Here is a 24698-nt window from a genome sequence, read left to right as displayed (position 1 = left end):
AAGAGTAGAGAGGAATCTGGGTCTTGCGCGCCGGAGCCGAGTCCTTCGAGGCCTCTGGAGGCTTCGTGGTCAGTTCCGTGATGCACCCGTCGCGGTCTCAGGAAGCCCTGCCTGGGGACGTTGGCCTGAATCTTCTCGGGTCAGAATCCAAAGTTTGAGAGAGCTTTAAGTTTTTCCGGAAGAAGGACACTTTCTTGAGGCAGAATGAGAAGCTTTTTCATCCATTTTCTAGGCCAATGAAGAAAGACGAGAAAAAGAATGGAAGCAACTTATGCTTCCCACAGTAAACTGCAAAACCATGCTGTTTAAGTGTCGTTTGTAATGTGAAGGGCAAAGGTGTCGTCCTGGCCGGTTAGCTCAGTTGGTTAGAGCGTGGTGCTAATAACGCCAAGGTCGCGGGTTCGATCCCCGTACGGGCCAAGGTTGACCTCGATTTTTGTCCTCTAAAATGGAAACCTGTGCTAGCCTGAGAGTTCTATATTTGGCATTGGAACTTCTTTGCAGAGAAGGAGAGTCTGCAAATTTTCTTGCTAGCGGGTTCTAGAACCTGCTTAGGCGGAGTGAACAGATCCCACTCCAATTAACAAAACAGAACGATAGCAGAGACCTGGCAGCTAAAAGGTACAACAGAGGGCCTTTCTTTATTTCATTTTGTTTTGTTTTCCATAAGGAAACTGTTTCTTGGAGAGAAAAAAAAATCAGAGGAAAAAGAGAGAGGGGGAAAAAAAAAAATCAATGTCTCTAGGGTGTTTGCTCTCAATATATCTCCTTTCCGTATTGGGGAACCAAGAAAAGGAAGTGAATCACTACATAATACAGTAAAATTGCTAGAAAGAATTGCCCTGCCATAATAATACAGTAAACGTGGCTGATGCTCAGAGTTTTCCTTACCTGGGATAGGAGTTTTCAGATCCGTGTTCCATATTCAGTATTAGTGGTGAGATTAATATTAATTGAAAATTGAAGCAATTAATATCCTGGGATATAAATCAAGATGCAATAAAGTTGGTTTTTTGAATAGGAGGGTCCTCAGAATATGGCCATCCACTAAAAAAAAGATAAATACCGATTTTAAGGAGCAGTTTAGTGACAATGAAAAGGAAGTTCTCTAAGGTTAAATGATCAGAATGCTGACTCTAAACTCTGTCCTCGGTTATTTGTAAAACGAGAATGATTGTTTAACAGTCACCTCATAAATTAGTTATGTTTAAATATGTTAATTCATTTAAAAGACATAAATAGTCTTTGGTTCATAATCATGGCTAAGTAAGATTTTATTTACACCTGTGATGTCTAAATAGAAAGTACTGAAAAACTAGAACTGAAGTATTGCATAGCAACCTTAAAAAGCAGGTCCATTTTACTCTCACAACACCACATTCATTCCCAAATTCAATGTATATTTTTTTCTACCTGTCCTAAGCATCAGCTCATTTTTTTTCCACCTCAGACCTAGTTCCTCATTTGTTCATGGAAAGCTTTATTCATTACTATTCCCTGGGTTCATGTAGAGCTTTTTCACATTGAGTTTTTTTCTAGCTCATTATTAAGGTTATATGCCTTTCATTTATCACTAGCATTACATTTCCATTATTTGCTCTTGGAAGGAAGCTTTTAATTTTTGCTCAGGGATGGATGAGTGCGTGTTTGGATGGATGAATTATTTTAATTCAATTTGTCTTTAAAAATACTGCTGGTATTTCTTCCAAGCACCTATTCTTCTCATTCCCCAAAAGTCTGTAGGTAGAAAGACTCTTTTCCCTTCTCTTACCATCTTTTACTGTGGTCTCCAAGATGCAGATATATCAAAGTCCTTACTATCAAATGTTCCAATTTGCCATTTTCATTAAAAATGGTTTTTGTACTTGTTACAGAAGAGTTTGCATTACAAAATGCATTTGCATTGGTTCCAAGAAGGTATGTTCTGAAAGGTAAGGTTCATTCTTGACCTTGATAGACTTTTTTCTTTTGTTTCCCTTTAACAGAAGCAGACCCACTATATATAGGACTGATATTCCCATTTGTGATAAAGAAATTCTAGAAGGTCAATGCAATTAAACCATTAACGAAGAGTAGTAGTTTGTATGAGGGCCGGTTAGCTCAGTTGGTTAGAGCGTGGTGCTAATAACGCCAAGGTCGCGGGTTCGATCCCCGTACGGGCCACTTTTAAGTCTGACTGGGATGACCAACAGTGTGAAGCAAGAATAGAACCAAGTTTAACCAGTTTGTCAGTATTACGCTTAGGCTGCCTAATCTTACAGCTATCTTTAATATTGCAGCCTGAAGCACTTTGGGCAAAATGTTCTTTGCTCTTAACACAAAGGAAAAGCATAACCTCTCCTCTCAATCATTAAAGTGTGATTATGACAATTTAGCTTGCCTGCCTACCTCTGAACTTATAACAGCCAGCAGGGGAATGCTTTTGCTTATTTGTTTAAACCTAAATTTGTAAATCAATCATCTATAAAGGCATACATGCGTGCATGCTAAGTCGCTTCAGTCGTGTCCAACTCTGTGTGACCCCATAGACGGCAGCCCACCAAGCTCCCCCGTCCCTGGGATTCTCCAGGCAAGAACACTGGAGTGGGTTGCCATTTCCTTCCCCATTGCATGAAGGTGAAAAGTGAAAGTGAAGTCAGTCGTGTCCGACTCTTAGCGATCCCATGGACTGCAGCCTACCAAGCTCCTCCATCCATGGGATTTTCCAGGCAAGAGTACTGGAGTGGGGTGCCATTGCCTTCTCCCTATAAAGGTATAGGATTTACATATTCATCTTAAACTACTCATAAATTGCCCTGGAACTTAAAATGGGGGTAGAGTCTCCTGAGTTCTTCAATTTATGAATGATGGATATTGGAACAATATCAGTTTTTTAAGAAGGAAAAAGGGTGAAATGGATACCAGGTAGCAACCATGACCAATAGTAAAGATTGCTCACTCTACACCTCTGCAAACCTGTTGCAATGTGCCTCCTGTACACTAAACCTGCAGCAGTAAAATCTCCAGTTCTCAGATCTCCTTGTCACTAGGATTTCCTGTGTCACATAGCTTTTGCTGAGCAGATGTGCTTGTGTAAGACTCAGTTCAGTTCAGTTGTGTCCCGGCTCTTTGCGAGCCTGTGGACTGCAGCACTCCAGGCTTCCCTGTCCATCACCAACTCCCGGAGTTTACTCAAACTCATGTCCATCGAGTCGGTGATGCCATCCAGCCATCTCATCCTCTATCGTCCCCTTCTCTTCCTGCCTTCAATCTTTTCCAGCATCACAGTCTTTTCCAAGAAGTCAGTTCTTTGCATCAGGTGGCCAAAATATTGGAGTTTCAGCTTCAGCATCAGTCCTTCCAATGAATATTCAAGACTCATCTCCTTTAGGATGGACTGGTTGGATCTCCTTGCTGTCCAAGGGACTCTTAAGAGTCTTCTCCAACACCACACTTTAAAAGCATCAATTCTTTGGCGCTCAGCTTTCTTTATACTCCAACTCTCACATCCATACATGACTACTGGAAAAACCAAAGCTTTGACTAGACAGACCTTTGTTGGCAAAGTAATGTCTCTGCTTTTTAATATGCTGTCTAGGTTGGTCATAGCTTTTCTTCCGAGGAACAAGTGTCTTTTAATTTCATGGCTGTAGGCACCATCTGCAGTGATTTTGGAGCCCTCAGAAATAAAGTCTGTCAGTGTTTCCATTGTTTCCCCATCTATTTGCCATGAAGTGATGGGACCAGATGCCATGATCTTAGTTTTATGAATGTTGAGTTTTAAGTCAACTATTTCACTCTCCTCTTTCACTTTCCTCAAGAGGCTCTTTAGTTCCTCTTCATTTTCTGCCAGAAGAGTGGTGTCATCTGCATATCTGAGGTTATTGATATTTCTTCTGGCAATCTTGATCCCAGCTCGTGCTTTATCCAGTCCAGCATTTCTCATGATGTACTCTGCATAGAACTTAAATAAGCAGGGTGGGTGACAATATACAGACTTGACATATTCCTTTTCCTATTTGGAACCAGTCTGTTGTTCCATGTACAGTTCTGTTGCTTCTTGACCTGCATATAGATTTCTCAGGAGGCAGGTAAGGTGGTCTGGTATTCCCACCTCTTGAAGAATTTTCCACAGTTTGCTGTGATGCACACAGCCAAAGGCTTTGTCAATGAAGCAGAAGTAGATGTTTTTCTGGAATTCTCTTGCTTTTTCGATGATCCAGTGGATGTTGGCAATTTGATCTCTGGTTCCTCTGCTTTTTCTAAATGCAACTTGAACATCTGGAAGTTCATGGTTCACATACTATTGAAGCCTGGCTTGGAGAATTTTGAGCATTACTTGCTAACGTACGAGATGAGTGCAATTGTGAGGCAGTTTGCACATTCTTTGGCATTGCCTTTCTTTGGGATTGGAATGAAAACTGACCTTTTCCAGTCCTGTAGCCACTGTTGAGTTTTCCACATTTGCTGGCATATTGAGTGCAGCACTTTCACAGCATCATCTTTTAGGATTTGAAATAGCTCCACTGGAATTCCATCACCTCCACTAGCTTTGTTCATAATGATGCTTCCTAAGGCCCACTTGACTTTGCAGTGTAAGACTGGGAGAAATGAATATTGTGAGATAAAGACTGAATAGCTCTTCTGACATATGTCAACATAAATAAAGAGGTAAACTGAGACAAGTTCAAATTACCAAAAAATAGAGTTTATTCAGGAATAGCAAAGGAATTACAATTCAGGAAACTCATAATATATAGCAAGGTAGGTCTATTGAGGTTTTTGAGGTGGTTGTATTTATGATCAAGAATGCAAAGAAGGGCAAGTCCAGTCAGATTAAGGGCTACTCATTGATTAGGAGATAAGTCTCTGTCTTCTGTAAATTAGGCATTTTAGGGGAAATAAGTCTCCTAGCTCTTACCTACCATTCTTCAGAGGGTGCGTATGTGACCTTTCATTTCATATCCTCTGGTTTGATTTTAGCTTGAAATCCTTTCACATATGCAAGGTTGTTGCAGGTATTTTGGTTTATGTGCAGCTACTGTCTAGGATTTTGTGGAACCAGAAGTGGCAGCAGTAAGATTTCTACAGAAGCATTTTCATGGCTGAGTGCTTCTGGCAGTGTAGTGTAATCTATACTTGATTCTGGTCTCCAAGAAACTCTGTGAATGCCTAAGAAATCCCTTTTAATTTTACCTTATTTGTGTGGATTCTATCTTCTGCAACTAAGATCCCTGATTAGTTAACAACATTGTCTGGTGCAGTTATGGTAAATCTATACAGCAGGAAACAAAGGCCAAAATAATGTGGTTTAAAAAGACAATGATCTGTATTTGAAGTAAAGTAAAATTTAAAGGAGTTTAGGCAATTGATGGAATATAAGAGAAGGCCTTAACATTGGGAACACTGTAAATGACTTCTAACTTTTTAGTTAGCGTTCGCATGGTGAGATTTACCCACCATAGATCAGTCTACAGTTTCTACTCCTTCATGCACTGTGATCGTTTTACTCATCTTTCTGATTGATAAATACCATATTCTTCTTTTTTCTTTCCTGTGCTATCCCACAGCCATAATAATCTTTCCTCTTTACCCATGCCACCGATTATGATCTTTGTTTCTCCTTTTGTGTTTCTATTCCTGTCCACATTCCTTGATTTTCTTTCTTCCTCAGCACTCCATTCTACTACCCCCTTACCTACCATTACCACTATCTGAGAGACTTTCACATTTATACCTCTTTCCTACTGTTCTACTCTTTCATTCACATAAACTTCATACCCATATATCAGATTTCCCAAGACAACTTTCCTGGACCAGGCCTGTTGGAAGTTTGTTGCCAAACCTTTGATGATGACATAATGCTTCAAGTGATCTATGTCCAAGGTCTTGATAACTTACACACCTTAGATAAAAGGTGCCTGAGAATTCTCACTCCAGCCCTCCTTGTAACTCACATATGATTTTATAATATATGTTATATAATATATTTATAAAATATATAAAACTGGTAAAGTCTGAACAATGGTTGGATACTTGATGATCTTATTTTTGGTATTTTTTTTAGATGTGATAATAATATTGTGATTATGTTTTTCAAAAGCATCCTCATTCTTAGAGATACTTAAGTTTCAGCCTTTTGTCAGTCATATAGGAGCTGGGCAGAAGGAAAGAATCAGTAATACTGATTCTCTATTTAAAATATTGATATTGTATTCATTATAGTTTTTTGCATTAATTTTTACTTTAAAAATACTTTCAAATGTTATTGTCTCTATTGCAAAGCTTTTTGGAAGTCTCCTAAATTTTGTGCCTGAGGCAAGTGTCTAACTCATCTTAGTCGGGGTTGTGTTAAATTTATCAGTGACACGGGTCTGAGATTCAAGCAATGTGTCTGAAGTAATGAGGGCTGGGTTATAGGTTAATAAAATTGCCATGAGTTGATAGAAGGTGTGAGACAGGTACATCGAATTCATCGTACTATTCTTTTTTTGCATATATACTTTTGAAGTTTTCCCAAACGATTTCTCTGTCAAACTTTCCCAACCCATTTAGAAGGCAGGGCCTAGAACAGAGTAAAGGGACAAGAAGCTGTAGAAATAACCACAGAGACGCAGAAACCTCCCAGGTTCCTAGAGGGGACCTGGAAACAAGGCCAGTGAAAGTAAACCATCCTGTCTCTCTATTCAACCCTAGAGGAGTAAGTGTTCACGTTCTTGTTTTCCTGGCAGCAGGCCTCCGCGATTTCCGGAACAAACGCCCTGAATCTCGTGCCCAAGCAAGACTGCCTGGACCTTCCAGGCAGACAGAGAAGGATCAGGCTTCGCAGCCTCTGTTCTGACAAAGGCAGGACTTTGGTAAATGTTCAGACTCCGAAGTCTGGATTAGAGCTGTTCCCCGTGGCGCATATTCTTGCCCAGAAGCAGCAGTTTGCAAAAAATCAGGAGGTGTCAGCGGGCAAGGATGAAGGCAAGTAAGTTTCGGCGCTTTATCCCCGGACCCCAATACAACCCCCGCGGGTTTGGGAGCTGAACCTAATCGAAGATTAAGCAGAAGCGTATCTGGCGCGAGAGCAGATGGCATAGGCGTGGACGCTCCCCATCAGCAAAGTCCATCCGGAAGCGGCCTTGCCTTGTGGACGGTAATAGGTAGCGAGTCATGGTTTCTGGGTGTGCTTGTGAGGGGCGGACACATGCAGGGAGAGATTCAAGCGCTTGAGCTACAGGTGCTGGAGAGATCACGTGCTCTAGATAATGATACCTAGTGGAGAACCGTTACCCGGAAGACAGAAATGTTGCGACTGTGTCAGGCGCACTGTTTGATGATTCTGGGCATCAAGTAAATATGAGATGTGTAGTGGTTAGGGGTTGGGGGCGTTAGTCATCAGAAAATATCAGTACATCTCCACAGCCAGCCTGCTCTCACCTTAGAACCACTTGGAGGGCTTTTAAATTTCCCAGGTAATGCCAGTGTGCAGCGGGTGGAAATAACCACTGGGCTACTGTCCGATCCAAGAAGTGCATCTGACTCTTTGTTCTTCTGGGCAGAAACCATTCTTCTAACACTGTCTAGTCGAAGCCGTGAGGCCTAACTGGCACTTAATTTGTGTAGAGAGATTCTCAGAAGGAAATTTATCAGCAGGGTACTGAGTCCAACACTTGGATAATACAAGGAATGAGTAGAGCGAGTTCTCATTTTATCCTACTTAATCTGAGGCACTCAGCAGTATTTTTTTTTTTTTTCTATGTTTAAGCAGATTTTTCTTCAATTAAAAAAAAAAAAAAAAACCAAGATCATTTTGTAGTTTAAAAATCAGAGATGTTTGAAGATATATTAGCCTGCAGGTTTCAGCCAGGTTGTGGCATGTGTCAGAATTTCTTTTCAAGGCTGAATATTCTTCCATTGCATGCCAATGCCACGTTTTGTATATCCATTTATTCATTGATAGGCACTTGGATTGCATTCAGCTTTTGGCGATTGTGAATAATGCTGGTATTGCATATGATTGGACAAATATTTCCACAACACCCTGCTTTAAGTTCTTTGGGAGTGTATATCCAGAAGTGGAATGGCTGGATCATGTAATTGTACTTTTAATTTTTTGAGAAACTTCCATACTGTTTTCCATAGCAATTGCCCCATTTTACAGTTCCACCAACAATATGCAAGAATTCCAATTTCTCCTTCTTCTTGCCAACACTTGTTATTTTCTGAGTTTTTTGATAGTAGCCAATATAGATGTGAGGTGGTACCGCTGTAGGTTTGATTTGCATATGCTTAATGATTAGTGTCATCACGCATCTTTTCCTGTGCTTATTACCATTAATATATCTTTTTTGGAGAAATGTTTGTTCAAGTTCCTTTCCCATTTTTCAATCAAGCTGTTTTTTGTGTGATTTTTTAAAAGACTGAATAATCTCTTGGATCTGCTATTTTTTGTAGTAATGGTAGATAAAAGAGAAGGTATGCTCAGAAATACGTCTTGCATCATGTTCAGTTCTTCTGGCTTTTTGAATATGTGTGTATAAAGAAGGATTCTTGTTTTCTAGATGGACGAGGTGGAGAGAGAGTACAATCCCGGGTAGCAGAATTGTAAACGAATGCAGGCCTGAGAAATAGCCTGCTGACCTTTGCTAAAGTGTATAGCAACAGCAGGTAAGTCTGGAGAGAAAGAGCTTTATAGATCTTGTAGGAGACTTAGAGGTGCATCTTGTAGTCTAATGTCATTCAATAGAACTTTGCATAATGGTGGAAATGTCCTACATCTGTGTTGTCCACCATGGTAGTCACTGGCTACCTGTGGCTGTTGAACACTTGAAGTGTGGCTAGTACTGTTGAGTCTATTTTACTAAATGTTGATTAATTTTATTAGCTCCATTCACCACATGTTGGGAACTTCTGGAAACATTTTTTAAAAGCAAGTGACTTCTCTAAAAAATAAATTATGAAAGGGAGGGTCTGTGACTTGGCTGGCATGCTCCATCAATTCTACCCTCTGCTCCTTTTCTCTTCTCTCTTCCTATCTGGAATTCAGACAAGACTCCTGGAGGAACAGCAGCTATTCTCAATCTATGGTAATGAAAGCCACTGAGCAAAGACAATTGAGCAAAGAAGACAGAAGGAGCCTGGGAACTTCATGGCATTCTTGACCAGTGGTGCCAGCCCTGGATGATTGACCTCAGGACCTCTTGTTAAATGATATATACAAACTCCTTTTTGTTTAATCCACTGCAGTAAAATTTTCTTTTGCAGTGAATCAAATTCTAACTGATGATATGGCTAATGTGTGTTAGTACCTGCTTTGGGCCAGTCGACTTCTAAGAATTTTTATGTACTAACTTTTTTTTTAAGCACATATATATTTTTAAAATTTATTTATTTTTTAATTGAAGGACAATTGCTTTATGTACTAACATTTTTAATCCATACAGTGAATGACTTTATGAGAGATGAAAGGAGCAAGCAGCATTAGTCTCACCTGGAAATTTGTTAGAAATGCAGGTTCGGAGGCCTGGCCCCAGACCTCCTCAGGCAGAATCTCTGGGAACAGGGCCCACAGTCTGTGTTTTAACAAACCCTCCAGGTGATTCTAGCGTCTACTGAAGTTTGACAACTTTATAGATAGGGTATTTTTACTGTCCCCATTTTATAGGTAAGTAGACTGAGCTGAATTTCAGTCACTTGCCCAATGTCACACAACTAGTAAGACTAACTCCTAAATCTGTGTTTATAGCCACTGTGTGACATCACATGTTAAGAATTCCTGCTCTAGAGTAGTAGCCTTCAAAATTTGAAAGCATACCCCTTTGAAAAATTATGTACCCCTTGTACATTTTTAGATCAGTATCTAAAAATTTCAAATCATAAGTTCAAATAGTTGTAAAGAATGTGATTCCCAGTACATTGTAATTTGTGGCATTTTAAAAATGTGTACCATCACTCTTCTAAACAAATCTAAATACCGTAGTGAATATTTGGTTAATGGACTATCATCTATTAAAAAAAAATAAATTTTCTTTAACATTTGACATTTTATATCCTCTCTTTTGTATTTGAACTTTATTTTCATTCCCGCACTCCACAAAAATACATTGTATTGTAATATGGTCGTTTTTTTATCTACTCTGTTGTACTTCTCTGTATGACTATATAGCTTTAAGTTAACAATTTGTTTCCTGCATTGTTATTGCAGTTTTTGTTACAGCAAATCACTGTGAGTGTATTAATATCTTGATAAGTTATAAATATAAAATGAAATTGAATTGCAAACTCATCTCTTAATGACATGGATGGGACTAATATTTTCTAATTAATTTGTGTATCCATGGATGAGTAGTCCCTGTTGCAAGACTGATGTTGCAAGGTTCAACATCATTTTATGTCTATTTAATTATTAGAGATATGAGCTAATTAAGTAGTTAGGAATTAAAGGAATTTTGAAATATGAATGCAATTCTAATTTTTCTAACCACATGCTAAAACCACATTATCACTAAAGTTTTCTGTTAGTCTATTGTTGACAACTGGATTGGACCCTCATTCATGTTTGAAGGCACAGTTCAGTTCACTTCAGTCGCTCAGTCATGTCCGACTCTTTGTGACCCCATGGACTGCAGCAGGCCAGGCTTTCCTGTCCATCACCAACTCCCAGAGCTTGCTCAAACTCATGTCCATCGAGTTGGTGATTCCATCCAACCATCTCATCCTCTATTGTCCCCTTCTCCTCCTGTCTTCAATCTTTCCTAACATCAGGGTCTTTTCCAATGAGTCAGTTCTTAGCATCAGGTGGCCTAAGTATTGGAGTTTCAGCTTCAGTGTCAGTCTTTCCAATGAATATTAATGGCTGATTTCCTTTAGGATTGACTGGTTGGATCTCTTTGCAGTCCAAGGGACTCTCAAGAGTCTTCTGCAACACCACAGTTCAAACGTATCAATTCTTGGGTGCTCAGCTGTCTTTATGGTTCAGCTCTCACATCCATACATGAATATTGGGAAAACCATAACTTTGACTAGATGAACCTTTGTTGGCAAAGTAATGTCTTTGCTTTTTAATATGCTGTCTAGGTTGGTCATAGCTTTTCTTCCAAAGAGCAAGTGGCTTTTAATTTCATGGCTGCAGCCACCATCTGCAGTGATTTTGGAGCCCAAGAAAAGAAAGTCTCTCACTGTTTCCATTGTCTCCCCATCTATTTGCATTGAAGTGGTGGGACCGGATGCCATGCTGTTTGATTTTTGCATGTTGAGTTTTAAGCCAACCTTTTCACTCTTCTCTTTCACTTTCATCAAGAGGCTCTTTAATTCCTCTTCATTTTCTGCCATAAGGGTGGTGTCATCTGCACATCTGAGATTATTGATATTTCTCCCTGCAATCTTGATTCCAGCTTGTGCTTTATCTAGCCCAGGATTTCACATGATGTATATACTTTCTACATATAAGTTAAATAAGTAGGATGACAGTATACAGCCTTGACATACTCCTTTCCCAATTTGGAACCAGTCTGTTGTTACATGTCTGGTTCTAACTGTTGCTTCTTGACCTGCATACAGATTTCTCAGGAGGCAGGTCAGGTGGTCTGGTATTCCCATCTCTTTAAGAATTTTCCACAGTTTGTTGTGATCCACACAGCCAAAGACTTTGGTGTGATCAATGAAGCAGAAGTTGATGTTTTTCTGGAATTCTCTTACTTTTTCTATGATCCAGTGGATGTTGGCTATTTTATCTCTAGTAACTCTGCGTTTTCTAAATCCAGCTTGAACATCTGAAAGTTCTCAGTTCAGGTACTGTTAATGCCTGGCTTGGAGAATTTTGAGCATTACTTTGCTAGCGTGTGAGATGAGTGCAATTGTGTGGTAGTTTGAACATTCTTTGGCATTGCCTTTCTTTCTTTGGGACTGGAGTGAAAACTGACCTTTTCCAGTCCTGTGGCCACTGTTGAGTGTTCCACATTTGCTGGCATATTGAGTACAGCACTTTCACAGCATCCTCTTTTAGGATTTGAAATAGCTCAGCTTGAATTCCTTCACCTCAAGAAACCATCTGAGTCTGCAAAAGAATTTTGTTAGTCAGTCTTTAAAGACATTCACTTTCTTACTGATAGCATTATTTAGAGTCATTTTGTCAGATGCTTTGAGGAGGCTTTGTGTCTTGGGGAAATAAGACGAGTATGCTATTGGATGGTTGAAAGTTATCTCCTTTTTCTTAGTGGGAGAAGAGTTGTGACAAAAGAAGGTGGGGAAACACAGAGTTTTTAGGCAGGTCAGTCCTAAGTGAATCCACATACATGTCCAAGGTCAGGAAAATGATTCCTTGTGTCCATTTATTCCCAGGGATATACATACTCTAGTTTTAAAACTAAAGGATACTAAGTGATACCTCTTAAAATTACTATTGGCAGGTCTCTTCCTCTATCCAGAAGCCTGGGAGGGTGGGAACTTAGCCCCCCTCCACCACCAGTGCTGCATACTTCATATCGAAATGCATGCTACAAGTAGTTTAAGGAATCAGTTGGTAGCTATTTTTACTTTATGTGTTAGATGTGAAATTAACGCTTATAATACATAATATATATAACAGGGAACATATGCTTATATTAATCTAAAATACCAATAGCAGTTTCCAGGTATCCATAGAGATGAAACGTGAGGGTCACTCAGAGAGTCAGTAGCAGGAGCCCAAGAAAGGGACAGAAAGAACAAAGATGGAGAGTGGCCCCCAGAGGCACCTGACCCTCTACCTGACACAATTCAACTTTCTGTTATAACATTTCCAGCTTTACATTTTACATTATGTGCTTTAAAAAAATAAACAGAAATCTTTTAGTTTTCTGTTGCCGCATAACCAGTTATCATAGCTTAGCAGATTATAACAATGCCCAAGTATCTACTCAGATTTCTGTAAGTAAGGAGTGTGAGCACTAGGTAGCTGAGTTCTCTGCTACCTAGGATTTAACGAGGCTAAAATCATACATGGGGCTGCATTCTAAGCTCTCATGGTGATGGTCGAATCCTTACATTCTTGCTGTTGGCTGGGTGTTTTCAGCTCCCACTGGCTACCTGCATTCTGTTGGCCCCCTCCATCTTCAAAGCCAGCAACAGAGACTCTCTCTCACTTCAATCCCTCAATTCCTCTCACACTTACAATCTCTGACTTCAGAAAGAGCCCAGTCCCTTTCGAGGGCTCACCTAAGTAGGTCAGGCTCACTCCTGATTATCTTCCTTTTTTAAAGTCAGTGGTGCTATGTAGCATACCCTAATCATATTCACAGTATGAGGGATTGTGCAGGATTTGTATGTCAGAGGGAGGGCATCTGTGTTACCACTGAATTCTGCCTACCTCAAGAAACAACAACAGAGGTTGGATTTGAGTAGAAATTGCCAGCAGCCCCCACTGACTGGAGGAATTTAATCAACTCTGATACAACAGGTTCAGACCTTCTCTGTGGCAGAGATGGGAATGGCATGGTGATTTCAGATCTCATTTGAGTCTCTCGTGAAGAAAAGTATGTAATTTAACTTCTGTAGGGATGGAACTTGGACATTGGTGTCATCAACATTATAACCTAAACTGCTTTGCAAACCAACCACTAGGAGATTGCTGTGTTTTCTCTTCAGAAAGTTTCAATATGAGTAAAATCTTTGTTCCCTGGAATCTCATTTCAGAAAAAACAAACTCTTCACTCACTCTTTCTCTACCCCATCCAAAGGAAAGAAACAAGAATATCCACTTTTGTTAAGGATGAGTCTTGCCTCTCCATGGAAACTTGGTGTTTCTCAAACCAGCTTATTCAGATGAGTTCTCAGGAGGAGCTTCCTTCCTCTTCCCAGGGCGACCAGGAGCAAACACAATGCTGATGACTCTGACCTGAAACCCGAGGAAGCTCATGAAAATGACCTGCTGAGCTGTCTAACTCCGTTGGGGTTAGAGAACTATGAAATGCAGAATCTAGGTGTTTGATCTCAAAACATAAGCACTTTAACTATCAGGACAGTTTTTATTTGATTTCTGGGTTTATTTTAAAGACTGCTATAAAGGAAGAGTGTGAGTTTCTTTTAAGGAGGAAGGAAACTAACCTGCAGAGTGGCAAAGATAATATGGGTATTCAGAGTGGCAAAGAGCCCTTCTTAATTTGCCAGCCCTTAATATATTATCTTTTCATTCTTCAACTGTCTTCCATGAAGTAGGGATTATTATCCCCATTTAACACATGAAGAACTTGAGGCTCAAAGAGTTAGTGGGAAAGCCAGAATTAGAGTATATGATTGTTGAGGTTTAAAGTCCATGCTCTTTTAAATCATCTTGAAGATGCCAGACTTCTGGTCCTCTGGATTTTAACGAGAACAGAATTTAATATGCTCGAATTTCAATCATTGGACATAATATGGGTATTCAATAATGGTGCTGGGGTCACTGGTAATCCTCTGGAAATGAAGTAGAGTTGGACTGATACCTCACATATTAAGACAGGAAAAAAAAAATATATATCAGAGATCTAAGTTTAAAAAGAAGTAAGGGACATTCTAGAAAAAATGAGTTATTTTGTTACTCTTGTTGATCTTGTATAGGGAAAAGGCATATTCAAGTTAGACATAAAACAAAAGACAAGACTGATAACCTCACCCTCATAGTCCAAAGTCTGCAATGTCCAAAATTACAACAAAGTGCAAATGAACTTCTTGTTACATATCAAAACATGACTTAATTGACTCATTTAAAGAACTTTCTACAAATCAAAAGAGAAAGACCCAGCAATCGTGAAGAAAAATGAGTACAGGATATTAAAAAACAGTTCACAGAAAAGGAAGTACACATGGCTCTTAAACATAGAAGATGTTTAATAATACCACCACAAGAAAAATGTAAATAAAAACTCCACTAGGAGACCATATTTTACATTCAAATTGGAAAAACAAAATAGAACAAAACACTTGTATTCTGCTTGTGAGGAATCAACTACGCTTTCCAGAGTGAGTTGGAGGGACTGCCCAGGCAGAGTTGAGCTTTCTGAGTAGGACGCTTTGGAAACAATGAGAATCCCTCTCCTCACTTCCGCGGGGGCTACAGAGAACTTTCTTTTCTTTTTTACTATTGCCTGATTGCCTGAAGAGCAAATGGGGGGGGGGGGGGTGTCCAAGTTTCTATTTCTCTTGGAACTCAGAGCTGAAGTATTTAAATATCTTTAGGCAGATGGTTGATTTGGTCGGTTTTCCTATGTTGGCAGTCTTAATAGAACTGTGCACGGAAATAATTCACACACTTAATACTGCCTACTGAAGCAATTTCTTTCGGTTTGAAGACAAGAAGTGTTTCACAAAAGGATAGAAAAACAGATATGTAATCTTTCAAGTTTATTTCTAAAGGCCAGTATTCTCTCAGGAAAGATTTAGGAGAGCAAAATTTCACCTACCGAGAGTGGGGTTCGAACCCACGCGGGCACTAGCCCATTGGATCTTAAGTCCAACGCCTTAACCACTCGGCCATCCCGGTTGCTGACTATCGCTGTTCTGCAATTATTTTTTAAAATTAGAACCAATGTATTGTCCTGTGCATATAAGAAAACACTGAATTATTTCTGGCTTTGTGGAATTGCATCAAAATATGAGGAGGATTATGACTGAGAAAACACAGCAAGCTCTCTGTGCTTTCTGAAACCTCTCACTTTTTCCTGTCCGCTCTCACTAGATCACCTCAAATCCAGAGAAATGCTTGTCTTTTCTCAAGGTTGTTGTTGTTGTTGTTAGTTGCTAAGTAGTGTCCGACTCTTTTGCGACCCCATGTACTGTATCCCTCCAGGCTTTCCTGTCCATGGGATTTCCAGGCAAGAATACAGTAATGGGTTGCTATTTCCTTCGCCAGGGAATCTTCCCGTCCCAGGGATCTAAGCGGGGTCTCCTGAATTGGAGAAATCTCATTCATTACAGCTGAGCCACCAGGGAAGCCCAAGAAAAGAAGAAAGGATTACGAGAAAAATCACAACATTCGTTAAGTTCACCTACTACTCATCAGTAGCCGTTGTAAATTCTAGTGGTGGAGGTCGAAAACTCCCAAGTGGAGGTGCCGGGGATTGAACCCGGGGCCTCGTGCATGCTAAGCACGCGCTCTACCACTGAGCTACACCCCCGTTGCTAATCCTTTCTCCGAAAAGGAATAAACAAGTGGGAGGAGGAGGCCCTAGAGTAGCAGAAATTACCGCACTAACGCCAACAACAAGGCTTCTCAGGTACCACTACCGAAGGCACTGTCCCAAATTTTCCTTAAGAGATTAGCGGTTTGCCTGCTGAATTCAACCCCCCACCGCACGACAACAGACTGGGGCCCAAGAGACACTATATTGAAACGAGCTCACTTTGGGATTACATTTGGAAATCACTAGTGGACCCAGCGGAGAAGGCAATGGCACCCAACTCCAGTACTCTTGCCTGGAAAATCCCATGGACGGAGGAGCCTGGTAGGCTGCAGTCCATGGGGTCGCGACTGAGCAACTTCACTTTCACTTTTTACTTTCCTGAATTGGAGAAGGAAATGGCAACCCACTCCAGTGTTCTTGCCTGGAGAATCCCAGGGACGGGGGAGCCTGGTGGGCTGCCGTCTATGGGGTCGCACAGAGTCGGACACGACTAAAGCGACTTAGCAGCAGCAGCAGTGGACCCAGAGGCAGTTCAAATTCGTGACTTTGATTTTAATGGCAAAATGCTTTCACTGACAGCCCAATATGTCCATAAAAGAAACACATTGGGCTAGGTATAGGCTGTGGTTGTTGCTCAGTCCCTAAGTCGTGTCCGACTCTTTGCCACTCCATGGACTGCAGCCCGCCAGGCTTCCTTGTCCTTCTCTACCTTCCGGAGTCTGCTCAAATTCATGTCCACTGATGCTACCTAACCAACTCATCTTTTGCTGCCCCCTTACTCTTCTGTCCTTAATCTTTCGCGGCATCAGGGTTTTTTCCAATGAGTCAGCTTTTCGCATCAGGAGGCCAAGGTATTAGAGCTTCAGCTTCAGCATTAGTCCTTCCAATGAATATTCTGGGTTGATTTCCTTTAGGATTGACTGGTTTGATCTTCCTGCTGTTCAAGGGGCTCTCAAGGGTCTTCTCCAGCACCGCAGTTTGAAAACATTAATTCTTTGGCCCTCAGTTTTCTTTATCGTGCAACTCTCACATCCATACACGACTACTGGAGAAACCAAAGCTTTGACTGTACGGACCTTTGGGGGCAAAGTAGTATCTCTGGTCTTTAATACGCTATATTTGTCATAACTTTTCTTCCTGGGAGCAAGCATCTTTTAATTTCGTGACTGTAGTCACTGTCCACAGTGATTTTACAGCCCAAGAAAATAAAATCTGTCACTGCTTCCACTATTTCCCTTATATTTATCCTGAAGTGATGGGACCAGATGCCATGATCGTAGTTTTTTTAATGTAAAGTTTCAAGCCAGTTTTTTCACTCTCCTCTTCAAGTGGTCTGGTACTCCCATCTCTTTAAGAATTTTCCTCTGTTATTTGTGATCCACACAGTCAAAGGCTTTCGCATAGTCAATGAAGCAGAAGTAGATTTTTGGGTGGGGGTGGGGAACGCTATGATCCAATAAATGTTGGCAATTTGATCTCTGGTTCCTCTGCCTGTTTGAAACCCAGCTTGTACATCTGGAAGTTCTCAATTCAGGTACTGCTGGCTACAGACCCGAAGACTAGAACTTCAAGTGCTTCCAGAAAAGACAGCACTTGTGACAATAGGGACTCCAATCTTTGCACTCAAAAGTATCCCCCGGAAGACTTATTACAAATGCAGATTCCAGAACCCCTCTTGCAATGATCCTTTAATAAATGGGGTAGATTTCAAGAATCTTAATTTTACCAAGGACTCCCAGGTAATCCTAACATCAACTGTCTTAAATGGCAACAGTCATGTAGGAGTGCTGAAAGTTGTCATGGGGAATTTAAGAATCCATGAAAGAAGCTCCCAAATAGGAAATTTGTGTATCTGGAGGAGACAGAGCTGAAATGAAATCCTGAAGCACAAGTTGGAATAGAATGAAGTAATATTGAACACTTAATGTGTGAATATCTCTCAGGTAACCAAGAGAAACCCCACGATGAAAGGGTCGTGTCAGTTGTACCAGATAAGCAAAGAGGGTCCAAAGACAACTGTTCAAGTTTCTGGGGCAGTCCAATTTTTACTTGTGGCTCAGCTGGTAAAGAATCCGTCTGCAATGTGGGAGACATTGGTTCGATATCTGGGTTGAAAAGATCCCCTGGAGAAGGAATGGCTATCCACTCCAGGATTTTGGCCTGGAGAATTCCAGTCCGTGAGGTCGCAAAGGCTGAGAGACTTTAACTTTCTTTTCAATCTTTACTTGGACTGTTCGAACTGCCTCCGTCCATAACCAGATCTTTCTTTTTGATAAATTCATGGAAAAGAAATGGCCCCCTCAAGTCCTTTGACTGTTCAATTCTGATTTTGAATCTCTGGTCAGATCAAGTTTCCATTCCTAGAAGAGATTCCTGTCCAAATATGCTGCTGCTGCTGCTGCTAAGTCACTTCAGTCGTGTCCGACTCTGTGCGACCCCGTAGACGGCAGCCCACCAGGCTCCCCCGTCCCTGGGATTCTCCAGGCAAGAACACTGGAGTGGGTTGCCATTTCCTCTCCAATGCATGAAAGTGAAAAGTGAAAGTGAAGTCGCTCAGTCGTGTCTGACTCTTAGCGACCCCATGGACTGCAGCCTACTAGGCTCCTCCATCCATCGGATTTTCCAGGCGAGAGTATTGGAGTGGGGTGCCATTGCCTTCTCCATGTCCAAATATACTTCGTAGTAAAAATCTCAACCAAACCGCTGAAATGAAAAACAACACGTTGTGACGTTCTTCACTATCGGGGCCTCGTGGCTTAGTTGGTTAAAGCGCCTGTCTAGTAAACAGGAGATCCTGGGTTCGAATCCCAGCGAGGCCTTTATCTTCTTGGCTTCAAAAGCAAACTCCATGGCCTCAGAACTTTAATCTTCAAAGGCTGCTGGAGAAGATATTTTGAAGACAAGCAAAGAAGCAGGAGTTAGAAAATTAATGGGTTGTTTTCTGGTTGAGTATTAAAATAACATTTTGAATAACAGTCGTTTTTCAGATGTCTCATTTGCAAATATTTTTCTCTGTCTTGTCTTAATTTTTGTTAAAATGTCTTTCACATAGCAAGTTTTAAAATTTTAATGAAGTTCACCTTTAATTCTTTCAGTAGATAAACAGTTTTCTTAGCACCATTAGTTGAAAAGACTGTAATTTCTCCATTGAATGGTCTTGGCACTCTTGTCAAAAGCCAACTGATCATATATGCAAGAATCTACTTGTGGGGTCTTTATTCTATTTCATTGGTCTATATTTCTGGCTATAAGTCAGGACCACATGGATTTGGTTCCTGTAGCTTTAAAGTAAATTGTGAAATTAAGAAGTGAGAGGGCTCCAAATTTATTCTGCTTTTTCAAGATCTTTTTGGCTATTTGGGTGGTTCCACAAGAGTCAATGTTAATTTTAGGATGAATTTTTTTTAATCTCTAAAAAAAATTGGGATTATGATAGGGATTGTATTGAAACTGCAGATCACTTTGGACTTTATTGACATTATAACCATATTAGTCTTACAATTCATGAATACAGATATCTTTCCATTCACTGATATCTTCTTTAATATCTTTTTTTTTCTCTCTCTAAAGTTTTATGGTTTTCAGTGTAAACCTCTGCCTCCACCTTGATTAAGTTCATTCCTAAATGTTTCATTCTTGTTCATGCAATTGTAAAAGGAACTGTTTCTTAATTTGTTTTGGATTGTTCATTGTAAGTGAATAAACATGCAACTGATTTTGTATGTTGAATTTTGTGTCTTTCAATTTTGCTGAATTCTTTTATTAGCTCTAATGTGTGTGTGTGTGTGTAATCCTCAGTACTTTCTATGTATGACATTATATCTTTCTCTTGACTACTTGTCCTGGCTAGAATTGATATTACTATGCTGAATAGATGTAGTAAAAGTGAACACCTATGTCTTGTTCCAGGTATTAGAGAAAAAGCTTACACTTTTCCACCATTGAAGATGCTGTGACTTTTTGATAAATGACTTTTATCATGAAGATAAAATAGTTTCCTGCTATTCCTAGTTTATTGATTTTTTTTATCATGAAAGAATGTTGTCAAATGCTTTTTCTGCATCTATTGAGATGGTCCTGTTCTTTTTTTCTTCATTCTGTTAATATGTTAAATCTCGCTTACATTCCAGGAATGTATCTTATTTGGCTGTGGTGTATAATATGTTGCTGTATTCAGTTTGCTAACATTTTGTTGAGGATTTTTGCATCTATGTTCATCAGGGATATTAATCTGCAGTTTTCTTTTCTTCTAATGGCTTTGATATTAAGGGAATGCAGTCTTCATAGAATGAGTTATGTTCCCTTCTTTTCAATTTTTGGAAGAGTTTGAGAGGGATTGTGTTAATTCTTCTTTAAATGTTTGGTAGAATCCACCAGTGAAAATGTCTAGGTTGGACTTTTCTTTGTCGTAATTTTTTTGATTACTGCTTCAATATACTTAACAGTTATAGGCTGTCAAAATATTTGTTTCTTCATGTTTCAGTTTTGGTAAATTGTGTGTTTCTGGGAATTTGTCCATTTCATTTAGGTTATCCAATATGCAGTCATACAATTTTTCATAGTGTTGGCTTGTAATATTTTTATTTGTGCAAAATCTGTAGTAATATCCCCACTTGCATTTCTAATTTTAGTAATTTGAATATCTTCTTTATGTTTTTCTTTGTAAATCTAGCTAAACATTTGTCAATTTTGTTGAACTTTTCAAAGAGCCAAATTTTTGTTTCATTAATAATTTTTCTATTGTATCCTGCCTGCCCTTTCTGATTGCCAGTCTTACCTGAGTGCCTGCCCTATGGATTTACAACTTGCTTAGCCAGTCCCCACAACTGGCACTCCCCAGTTTCTTCAGTAAATAACCCCACCTCCCAGTATAAAAATGTTTTCTTGATGATTCTACACAAATTGACCATCTCTGGATAACCAGCAGGCGTATCAGCAATATTCCTAGAACTTTCTAGTAACTACCCACTCTACCTACTCCCAGGGAACCACTATTCTGACTCCTAACAATGCAAAAGCTTCTTGCCTACTTTGTAATGTAAACAATTGGCGTCATAGAATACGTTCTCTTTTGCGCGTGGTTTCTTTTGGTCAGCAGGTCTGTGTTCATTCTTATACGTTATGGACTATTTTTTCTTGTTGCTTTATAGATTTTGACGCTAACAGACCTAGGCAATTGCAGATGAGCACTTGGAAAGTTGCTATTCTCTCGACTAAATATCGCAGGATATTTTGGTAAATAGCCCTGGGTTATAGACATGCTTTCACCTATCCTGACCACAAAAAAAAAAAAAATAAAATAACAGCTCTATATCTTGTTTCCGTAGTGTAGTGGTTATCACGTTCGCCTAACACGCGAAAGGTCCCCGGTTCGAAACCGGGTGGAAACAATAGCTTTTGCTTGAGGTTTCCAACTGACCACATTGATCTTTGTTTATCTTTAAACACAGGACCCTTCTTCCGTAGCACGAACAAGAACAAAGTACCAAGCCACAATGAAATTAGTACTGACGACTGAGAACCGCCAGGGGAGGGTTTTCATTCAGATTCTCTCTTGAGGTTTACAGAGTTTGTTTCTTAACCAAAACCCTACCTGTTCTGGGACCCGGAAAACAAGTATTTAATGAAGAAACAGAAACTCCTGAAGGGACTGAAGGAAGATGGTGAAAAGAGCAAGAGGAAACTTGCGGAAGTTATTTGGCAGACAGAGCACAGGATGAAAGGCGTCAGAGGTTTCTATTCTTTGGTCTGGGAGGTCCAGACCAAAATAGAATAGAATAGAGGTTTCTGTTCTTTGGTCTGGGAAATCCAGCATTCGCTGAGGACGAGAGAAAACTGTCAAAGGGATACGAAGCCCCTTTTCATGAAGCCAAGGGCAGAGGCCTGAGAGGGTAAATCAGGTGCCCGGAAAGCTGAAAATGGCAGTTAGTCAGTCAATATATGGAAATGCTGCTTCTAGTTTCCTCAGGGAAACTTTCTTGAGGACGGAAAACAGAACGAGCTAGTTAATATCCTTTCTCCTCAAGTCTGAATTCATGCCTTCCTCGGTTATCCGTAAGGAAGGACTTAGGGACTTTGCTCGTCTTGTTTCGAAGTTCCTCCCCTGAGCTCAGAGCAGCTCCTGAAGGAAAGATGCCGGATTTTTGGCAGATTGGGAAAGCGCAACATGGAGGGGAATACTGAGGTCATTTAATTCTTGGGGAAATTGATCTCAGGCTAAGGAAAGAGGGAGAAAAAAATATGTATTCTAACGAAGTGGCTGATCTTTAATATGGTAAGGAAGAGGAGAACCGATGGCTCAACGGGAGCAGAGTGGCGCAGCGGAAGCGTGCTGGGCCCATAACCCAGAGGTCGATGGATCGAAACCATCCTCTGCTAATACTTTTGTAACATCTCCAATACACGGCCTCGGAGAGTGTATTTGATTTCCTAAAGTTCATTTAGGGTTCAGCGTTTTCCTTTTTTCTCCTCAAATGACTGCACAATTTCCTTCTCGTTCAAAAGAAAAGAGACAAGTCTTATCTTTGGAGTAGAGGAAGAGCTGACAAATTTCATGTTTATTTCCAACAAATTAACCGTTTGTGTTCCAGAGATTATATACTGAGATAGGATATAATTTTTTATTTTCTTGCACATTTCCTTACACTCAAAGAAAAAAAACATTGTTATTTTGCCTGAGATCATTGGTTGCTAGAAACCTACATTGCCTTTTTACTTGAGTCGGGGGGTTCAGGTTCCTTTCACTCTTTTGTTCATTCTTAGGCATGATTTATAATGTTCAAGTTAATAGAAACATGCTGTGAACTCTTCTCTGAAGCAATTTATGTTACAATAATTGAGAAGACACCTTTCATACACTATCCCTGTTCATACTTACATAAACTGAATTCATGGGAATGTTACGAGAAAAAGAAGCAAAAACCTTGCATATGAAATGATATAAAACAGTAGACTACATTTACAATTTTTTTGTGCATCAGAATTCCATGGAGAAACTAGAAGAAAAATAGTTTTACTGATATATTTGCAAAAGAAATTGAGAGAAAATGTCTAATTAAAATAATTTAAAATGAGTGACTATATATGACAAGAAAATAGAAATTCTTCTAAGCAGTGAGAATTCACAGAGAAAAATATCAAAAGAAAAAATATTAATAAAATTTTGCATGTGGTGGATCTGTTTCATTCCTTCCTTTACTTCACTGATGAATATGTTCTTATTTGGCAAAACCAACCATTTTCAATTTATTTTGCTTGCATATTCCCAAAAAGCATTTTTAACTGAAAATGTCCAGGCACAGGAGATTTGTTGAATAAACTGAGACATACAGACTCTGAGGAGAAGTACCATGCAGCTGCAAAAAAGATATGGAGTGATTAACAGGAGATATTGTTACTTATGTGAGGGGATGTACAGATTAAGATTATAATATGCTATCTTTTTTCAAGAAGGAAGGGGAGTCAGGAAAACAGAAAACAGCAAAGATAGATGAGTGCAACTGGCAATCTAAAAGTGTAGTAATAGTTCTAGGGTACATGAAGTATTGGGTTGTCCAAAAACTTCATTAAGACATTATGGAAAAACCAGAACGAAATTTTTGGCCAACCCAAAAATTTTATGGGAGAAATAGAGAAGGAACAGGAAAGAGTGGAAGAGAGAAAAAAATAGGAGAGTCACAGACTGTCCTTGAAGTGTGGATCATAGAAATCAAAAGATATTCCTCAGAGATTGAACCCTTGGCTTTATTTGTGTAAACTATGATTTCAATTCAGTCCCTCAGTCATGTCCAAATATTTGTGACCCCATGAACTGCGGCACTCCAGGCCTTTCTGTCCATTACCAGCTCCTGGAGTTCACTCAAACTCATGTTCATTGAGTCAGTGATGCCATCCAATCAACTCATCCTCTGTCGTCCCCTTCTCCTCCTGCCTTCAATCTTTTCCAGCATCAGGGTTTTTTCCAAGGAGTCAGTTTTTCGCAGCAGGTGGCCAAAGTATTGGAGTTTCAGCTTCAGCATCAGTCCTTCCAATGAATATTCAAGACTGATTTCCTTTAGGATGGACTGGTTGAATCTCTTTGCTGTCCAAGGGACTCTCAAGAGTCTTCTCCAATACCACACTTCAAAAGCATCAATTCTTTGGTGCTCAGCTTTCTTTATAGTCCAGCTCTCACATTCATGCATGACTACTGGAAAAACCACAGATGGACCTTTGTCGGCAAAGTAATGTCTCTGCTTTTTAATATGCTGTCTAGATTGGTCATAGCTTTTCTTCCAAGGAGTAAGCGTCTTTTAATTTCATGGCTGCAATCACCATCTGCAGTGATTTTGGAGCCCAAAAAATAAAGTTTGTCAGTGTTTCTACTGTTTCCCCATCTATTCGCCATGAAGTGATGGGACAGGATGCCATGGTCTTAGTTTTTTTGAATGTTGTTTAAAGTCAACTTTTTCACTCTCCTGTTTCACTTTCATTAAGAGTCTCTTTAGATCTTTTTTGCTTTCTTCCGTAAGGGTGGTGTCATCTGCATATCTGAGGTTATTGATATTTCTCTCGGCAGTCTTGATTCCAGCATGTGCTTCATTCAGTCCAGCATTT

General features: G+C 39.8%; 1 long non-coding RNA gene and 7 other non-coding genes across 8 annotated transcripts; 6 read left to right on the top strand and 2 right to left on the bottom strand.

Annotated features, from left to right (window-relative positions):
* The first annotated feature begins 346 nt into the window (after positions 1-346).
* On the top strand, positions 347-420 carry TRNAI-AAU. Its single transcript has one exon. It is a non-coding gene; the product is annotated as a tRNA-Ile (tRNA).
* Positions 421-2089: 1669 nt separating this feature from the next.
* TRNAI-AAU lies at positions 2090-2163 on the top strand. Its single transcript has one exon. It is a non-coding gene; the product is annotated as a tRNA-Ile (tRNA).
* A 4490-nt stretch (positions 2164-6653) lies between these two features.
* LOC113881720 lies at positions 6654-10241 on the top strand. Its single transcript, XR_003508125.1, has 3 exons — positions 6654-6952; positions 8529-8634; positions 9014-10241. It is a non-coding gene; the product is annotated as an uncharacterized LOC113881720 (long non-coding RNA).
* Positions 10242-15380: 5139 nt separating this feature from the next.
* TRNAL-UAA lies at positions 15381-15463 on the bottom strand. The gene has a single exon. It is a non-coding gene; the product is annotated as a tRNA-Leu (tRNA).
* A 562-nt stretch (positions 15464-16025) lies between these two features.
* On the bottom strand, positions 16026-16097 carry TRNAA-AGC. Its single transcript has one exon. It is a non-coding gene; the product is annotated as a tRNA-Ala (tRNA).
* A 2751-nt stretch (positions 16098-18848) lies between these two features.
* Positions 18849-18922, top strand: TRNAT-AGU. Its single transcript has one exon. It is a non-coding gene; the product is annotated as a tRNA-Thr (tRNA).
* A 2498-nt stretch (positions 18923-21420) lies between these two features.
* Positions 21421-21493, top strand: TRNAV-AAC. Its single transcript has one exon. It is a non-coding gene; the product is annotated as a tRNA-Val (tRNA).
* Positions 21494-22409: 916 nt separating this feature from the next.
* On the top strand, positions 22410-22481 carry TRNAM-CAU. The gene has a single exon. It is a non-coding gene; the product is annotated as a tRNA-Met (tRNA).
* The last annotated feature ends 2217 nt before the right edge of the window (positions 22482-24698 follow it).

The sequence above is a fragment of the Bos indicus x Bos taurus genome, chromosome 23 (assembly GCF_003369695.1).
Source record: "Bos indicus x Bos taurus breed Angus x Brahman F1 hybrid chromosome 23, Bos_hybrid_MaternalHap_v2.0, whole genome shotgun sequence".
NCBI lineage: Eukaryota > Metazoa > Chordata > Mammalia > Artiodactyla > Bovidae > Bos > Bos indicus x Bos taurus.
Note: the sequence above shows the minus strand (reverse complement) of the source record. Positions and strands in the feature narration are given on the sequence as shown.